Genomic DNA, 7,309 nt, shown 5'->3' with positions numbered 1-7,309 from the left:
CAATTTCTATTCTAGTTGTAGGGTTTTGTTTACTTGCTGGGTTACCTCTGCTACAAAAGAGAGTCTATTATCACTATTGTGAAATGTTCAGGGCTCTGCAGAGTGTGTTCCTGGGTCCCACTGCCAATGGGGTGTCTGTTGATATCCTCGCTGTAGGAGGAAGAGCTGCTGGGCCATCTCTGTAGCTGTCTGTCCATAGCCTCCATCACCAGCATGTTATTCTCTATTTGCTCGGCCTTTTTCCCTGGACTGCTGATGCCTGTTATCTTGTCATACTCCAAGGCCTGTTCCTGTTCTGTGCTGGTGAACGTGTGCAGGAACTCAGTGAAGGCCCTGTCTCAGGCCAGCATCTCCTGGTAGGAGCCCATCTTGGAACCTCAGATGTGCTCTCCATTCAGGTAGGACAAACCTCTATCCAGCCTCAAGAGTTATCTACCATCTATCGATACAAGCTTAGGCATCCGAGTGAAACTGTCAGTCATCGAAAGAGTGGACCCCCACATGTTAGGCTCCCTGTGCAGCAGGTCGCCTTTCTGTGCTTGGACTGCCCCAAGCACATAAACAGTTAGTTGTAAATGGGGTCCTCTCAAATGAGGTCCCACCAAATCCATGAAGGCCTCACGCCCCCAATGTGTGTATTCATGTAGGTACCTCATGAGAGACCGAACCAAAGTTTTGGGTAGGAGATGAGTCTATGAGAATTCTTGTCTCCATTTAGCTATGCCATCCCAATGTCAGAGCCCCAGTCTCTAGTTTTAAAGTGGACAAATCTACCCAGGGTATCAAGGGCCCAAGGAACATATCACCGCTAGTGGCCTCCTTAGCAGCTCTGCCAGAGGCCTGATTTCTTTTTATCATGGTGCTCATCCATTTGGGCTCAGCCATGGCCTGTATTAGGGCCATTGTTTTGGTGGCATACTTAATATCCTTACTCACTTTCAGTAGCTTTCTTCTTGCCAATGCTATAACAATGTGCAGGCTTGCTGAGGCCCAAACTTCAAAGCGCAGCGGCAATCTCCTGTATACGTCACCACGCCCTGGTAATCATCCATTGGGAGCTGGCTGGTTCCTCCCGCTCACTCCCGGAGGTGAGCTGCTGCTGCTTCTGAAACAACCCCCACTGCTCCTGCTTCTCACACGGGTCTGCCTTCTGCGCCTTCTGTGATGAGTTTTTGCTGCCGCCACTTTCCTCTGGCTGCCTCACTGCCACCTGGCCCCTCCCCCACCGCGCCTTGCCTGGCTCACAGAACACCAGGTGTGGCTAGTGCCAGGGATCAGCGTGGCAGCTGGGGAAGGGGTCCCTTAAACCACTTATATTCACACATGGCTAATGCCAATTAAATCCCCACTGTCAATTTTGCCCAGGGCTCCCATGGAGATATTTGAAGGCAGGGGGCTCTGAGCCCCTCCTTCTCCGTCTGAGTCCTGGACTTTAAAAAAGACTGTTTGCTCTCCTGGAGGCTTCCTGCCACCCAGAGGCCTTTGCAATTTGCAGCAATGTTCCTTTCACGGTCCTTCTTCTTTATAAAAAGTCAGTCTGGGGTGGCTTTTTCACCCTTTCCTTTTGGCTATCTCAAAGGGCCCTGCCAGCCGTTCTTGCATATTCAAGCCCACTGTCTCATATTGCCAGAAATCGCCTTGCTATGGCTAAGGGTTCCTTCTCGCCCAAATTAAGTTTGCTGCCAGGAGATACCATTCTGGACTCCAAGTCATAATTTACCAGAGGTGGGACTGAAGAGTTATTTCAGGTGGCGCCCTCCCTGGTCCCTCCTGAGGTGCCAAGATGGCGGCAGGCGTCCTTCCCGCATTGCTGCTCAGACGCGGCTGCGCGCGCAGGTCCGACCTCCTGTCGGGTCCGCCCCCAGGTTGTGGCCCCGCCTACAGCTTCGCCCTGGCTGGTGGCAGGGGTTCTGGCAGGGCTTCTGGCAGGGGTTCTGGCAGGGGTGAGAGGACCTCATTTATCAAAATCGTACAAACACAGATCATTTTGTATTACCATAAACAATGAATTTATCTCAAGCAGAGAGCTTGAGACTCAACATTTTAACTCCATAGTGGCAGGTTGACCATTTGAGCTCTGAATTTTAAAAGAACCAGTAGGTCAAAATAAACCACAGACCATCCACCACCACTTTTCCTCACACTCCAGACAAGCGGTATCACAATAATCTTTAGACATAGATACAAAAACTCACCAGACAAAAACTGACAATCAAATACAATTTACAGATTTCCCAGTACAAACAATCTAAAATGGTATGATCTATCAATTAAATGGGAATTTTCATTTAGCAGCCATTTTCCCTCATACTCCAGCATGTACATTGGATTACAGTAACACCATTCTCTACGTATAGGTTTGTAGCTATAAGTTAACTATTCAGCCAAAGTTTATTCCCAAGGGACTTTGAGATGGAGCTCCCTAGTGTTGCAACAAAACTTTACAAGTAACAGACAATACAGGGGATCTTCAATATAAAAATGTCAGGGCCTATCAAATAAATGGAAATCCAAAGGGGACAAACACCACTCCCATGGCATATCAGATGGTGTCTCAAATGCCCCACCACAGAGCTGGAAGGTTCACAAATGGGAATCCAAAGGGGATAAACACCACCTCAAATGGCTGGAAGGTTCAAACCTTCCAACAGGGTGGCCTAATCCCCCCATTCCCTGGGACACCTGCCCCAAATGATGGCCTAGTCTCCCTGTTCCCTGGGAGCTCCGAATTCTAACCAGGTTCCCTAGTTCCACTCAACCTTGTGACTTCCATCCCCAAAAGGTGCCACAAAATAAATGCCCCAACAAGGCTCCAAAGGAATGCCCTGCCGCAGGGCTGGAGGGTTCCAAACCCTCCCTGAATGGGTGGAATCAGGGTCTGAGCAGGCATACCAGAAAACTTCCCCAACAAATGGCCTGGCTTCTGGAAACTTCCCAAATCCATTTCCTTCTCCTCAACTCAGTTCAGGCTGTGGGGGGCTGCATCTACTTCAGGAAGACAGAGACAGTAGATCCCCAGAGCTAAAATAGGGTCTGGCAGTTGCTGGGGCCCTCCTTTGCTCTCTCACCTCAAAAGAAGTTGCTCCTACCTGCAAAGACCCACGGCTTTGACCCAGGGCTGCTCCCTGCCTCTTCCAGCAGTTGTGGGGTGCCATTCCACCAGGGCACTGATGAGCCCACCCATGGATGCCAAATTCTGTTAGCAAAAGTTCATCACTTGTCCCTGAGGCCACATCAGAAGAACGAGGACAAGCGTTTTCAGGAGAAGAAAAAAGGAGTTTATTAATTTGCTATCAAATGACGAGTTTGGCAGATTCCCATCTCAAAGTGCCAAAGTCCTCTCTTACTGAGCTTTTAGAAAACATTCACTTTGTGTTGATACAAAAATGTTACTATTAGTATTTATATTATTATGAAATGATTTGGTTATGGGATATTGAGAAGGGTTGAAGTAGCAATGTTTTGATATGAAACATCACCTTCAATTTAGGTTGGTGGAATAGAAATCACTAAAGGCCTATTTAGGGGAACCACAAGATATAGTGCAGAACTAGTTCTAGTAATAATGGAAGCACTTACAATTATTTGGGACAAGGGCTAGGGTAGTTTCCAGGATCCAGCGAGGACACCTGCATGGGAATGGCCTCCTTCCAGGAGCAGAGGCTTGATAGAGAGATAACAAATCAGCAGAGAAGGAGTTAGGAAAATAAATACTCTAACCTAACTTCCTGTCTGGTGTCCATCCTCTAAAAGTGCCTGGCTTTATTCTAACCAAAGCCAGAAGGCAAGGAGGACCACTGATGTAGTCTACAACAGTGAGTCTCCCAGGGCACAGAGGGTCATGAAGAAGGGTGCAGAGTAGATCTGGTAAAACAAATGAAAATATACACTATATATGGGTAACTTAAAGATTTTGGAGAACTGCTGTTTTAATGAATTGGGTGTATGTATAATAAATAAAATATTATGTAATTAATGTTTTCAGATATTCTATTGAACATGCTTTGCAGCATTGACTTTTATAAAATTGTAACATTCATCCCTCTAAAAGCTGGATATTGGTCCCATAACATCTTGGATACCTTCTAACTAAAAGGCTGTTGTACTAAACTTTACCAGTATTTTTTAAAGAAGTATCTCTCATTTTTCAATGTCTCTTTATTTTGGGTTTATACCTTGAAGGAATTAAACACTCTACGTACTTCATAGTTAAATGGAAATTTACCAAGGGACATTATTATTTCTTTTCTGGATCACAGATAAAAAAATGACATTTTAAAAATCACATCTGTCTAACCCTGCAGTAGGTATTCATTCATGATACTATGGAAAGATGGATGCAATATAACCAAAAAATCACAAAGTAATGAATCTGTTTGCGTACTCTGCCAATTTGCTTTACAAGAACAAAAAGAAAAGTACTCAATTTCCCTATAGTTAGTTATGATATGATATTTCATAGGTTACATTTCATGTTCTTTATTTGAGCAATAGTAATGATTCTAATCTTAGTGACAGCTGAACTTAAAGTATGGAAAACCAATTTTATATAATATGTAGTTTTAGAAGAGAAGAGAATAAAAAAATAGGAACTTCAAGTTTTAGGTGGATTTAAAAAAGTGTACAAATAATAGAAGTCTCAGCTTTACCCAATGGAGTCATGTAAAATTATTAAAAGCATTTATAAGCCATCTTATATTCAAATTAATACTGAACTAAGAGAAAAAAACAACTTAAATTTAATGTATTTATATAGCAAAGTGATCTCCATCAAATAATGTAGACATTAACCTTTTTTTCTTCCTTTAAAATAAAAGATTTTGTAATAATATCCCTTCTACTTTTAAATTTTAAGTTAAAAATATTAATATTATCATCCCAAATTAGTTTCATGTTTTTCTATTGAAAATTGTAAACTAAATATACATATTTTTAAAAACTTCTCAAATAACATGTATCATTTTTCAAACAATTATAGAAAAGAATCATAAATTCAGATAGGTTTTAGCCAAATTTGAATCCAGCCTACTGGTCTGGGAGGGTGTACCTTCTTTCCTCTCAGCTCTATTTTCTTTTCTTTTTTTTTTTTTTTTTTACTGTTTGTTTAAAGTATACTGTCTGTTTACTGTTATATTCTTTTCAATTCAACCATGGTGACTCTGTATTTTCTCCTTAAATCCCAGGATTTTCCTCAACCAGTACATCAAGAACTCGTTAGAAATGCAAATTCTCAGACCCTTAACCCAGAACAATTGAATCAGAAAATCTGGAAACAGAACCTGTGATTATTTATTGCCCTAGGAATGAACTTTTCCATCATCCACTTAGCAAATGTGTACCTGTTCTTTATGATTTGGTTCAGATATTATCTGTTGATAACATAAATGTGTCTTCTTCCTCTGCAGGAGAATTTTTATCTGATCAGTGATCTTTTTATCCCAAGTGCCAAGCACAGTTTTCCAAGCATAGAGCATTCAATTAATAATTGGTAGTTCCAAAACTGTATTATGTCTTTGAATTACCTGCAAAAACACAAAAATATGAAAGAATATAATCATTTAGGCAATTGTATAAAGAGTATATAATGTTTCAAGCTCTGAGAACTCATTGTCAACTGGTAAAGTAAACAGGAGGTAGGACACAAAGAGTTGATAAGCCATGTTAAAGGGTCTGGACTTGGTCTGAAAGCTCTGAGTAAAATTTTCATCTGGGCAGAGTGTCGATTGGTTAGTGTTCTGCTAGGATCACATCACAGTGGTAATGAGATTGGGGATGAAACAGCTGCACTTGAAGAATTGTATATGTAAATACAGGAGAAAGGAACCTCCTAGGTAAAGAAAAGAGTTAGATTCTTCTCAGTTCATGGGAAGGGTGCTAAGTTGTGCGTGTCTATGGCTTATGTTCTAATACTTAAATTTATCAAATAAACAGAGATAAAATATTTTTTAGGCCACTGAAAAAAAAAACAAAAACAATCTGTGAAAACCAAGATCAATTCATAAGTCTAAAAATTGGGAGAAGACAAAAATATCATAAACATCTCCAAGAACAATAGAAAATTCAGACCAGGAGTAAGGAAGAAGCTGACCATGAGAGTAGGTTGGGTATAAACAGAAGTAGTCCTGATAAATTCACTTTTATTGTTGTTACCCACTATCTGTGTCAATGAGCCTGGGTGGCTTAAGATACAGGATCAAGATTACAAAAATATGTAAAAAGAGGCTTTGAATTAGAAAAATAAATAAAGCATGCATGAAGAAGAGTAAGATTTCAAAAAATTGACATTTCATAATGAGCATAATTGAACAGAAATAGGTTGAAGACACCTTATGTTTATAAAACTGAGTAACAAAATATATATTCCTTTCAATAAGACATACCAGAACAGCAAAGCCAAAATAATAACTGCCTATTGAACTGCCTCATTTATAAGAGAATCTTGAAATACAAGGACAAAGCTGTTTCTGTAATGTTTGTCACGTTTGATAATGGATTTAATATGTGTCATGATGAAATATTGATTCAGTTAAACGTGGCAACCTCAGAACTGATAGAGAACTGTTAATATCAGCATATTTATTCTTATTTTTCATTAAGCACTAGAGTGAAAAAACTGGTTTTGATAATATAGATGGATTTTGTGATGGGCCTCAATAGTGACTATTTCAGTTTTTTGAATCATAAATTCCTTACAAGCCTATAGCTTGTCCTCAAGTTTGTCCTAGATTCATTTTTTGCTCCGGGTATGTTTCTCATTATTTACATACCAAAAGGGGCCATGGAACTATTATGGACCCCTCAGCACCTGCACTGGAGTGACTATTATAAATGAAGAAGGGTTTTCCACCCTCTGTATTTTTAAAAATTGATATGAACACCTGATAGCATTTATAATACTTTTTAAATTGCCTTTACTTCTTTCTGGCCCTAGAATATAGAAGTTGAATAGAGACATCTGAAAAAGTGAAAATTTATAATGATGAATATGATGAAAAAACTAATAATAGTTTATAATGGATTAGAAGCTAACCAGTTAGCAACAGAGTTAAGATTTGAACCAAAGTTTGTTAAATGCTGAAAATCCTTTTCCCAGTATATGAAAGAATTGATTTACTTTATACAATATATTGATTCACTTTACTATAATTTATTTGCCAAAACTTTCAGTCAATGTAATAACTTGTGACTTCATTTTTTAATAGCATCCATGTCTTATCCAATTGGTCTTATAATATTTGGTTTGGTTTTTTTTTGTTGTTGTTGTTTGTTTTCTGAGACAGAGTCTCGCTCTCTCATCTGGGCTAGAGTG

The 7,309-nt window shown here is 40.0% G+C and overlaps 1 long non-coding RNA gene across 1 annotated transcript; it reads right to left on the bottom strand.

Moving 5' to 3' along the window:
- Nucleotides 1-1,905: 1,905 nt before the first annotated feature.
- Nucleotides 1,906-3,638, bottom strand: LOC123650269. The gene is made up of 3 exons (XR_006739314.1): nucleotides 3,580-3,638; nucleotides 3,090-3,223; nucleotides 1,906-1,934 (listed from the first exon to the last, which is right to left on the bottom strand). It is a non-coding gene; the product is annotated as an uncharacterized LOC123650269 (long non-coding RNA).
- Between the last annotated feature and the right edge of the window lie 3,671 nt (nucleotides 3,639-7,309).

Source organism: Lemur catta, chromosome 14 (assembly GCF_020740605.2).
Source record: "Lemur catta isolate mLemCat1 chromosome 14, mLemCat1.pri, whole genome shotgun sequence".
Lineage (NCBI taxonomy): Eukaryota > Metazoa > Chordata > Mammalia > Primates > Lemuridae > Lemur > Lemur catta.
This window is presented reverse-complemented; position numbering and strand designations above follow the sequence as displayed.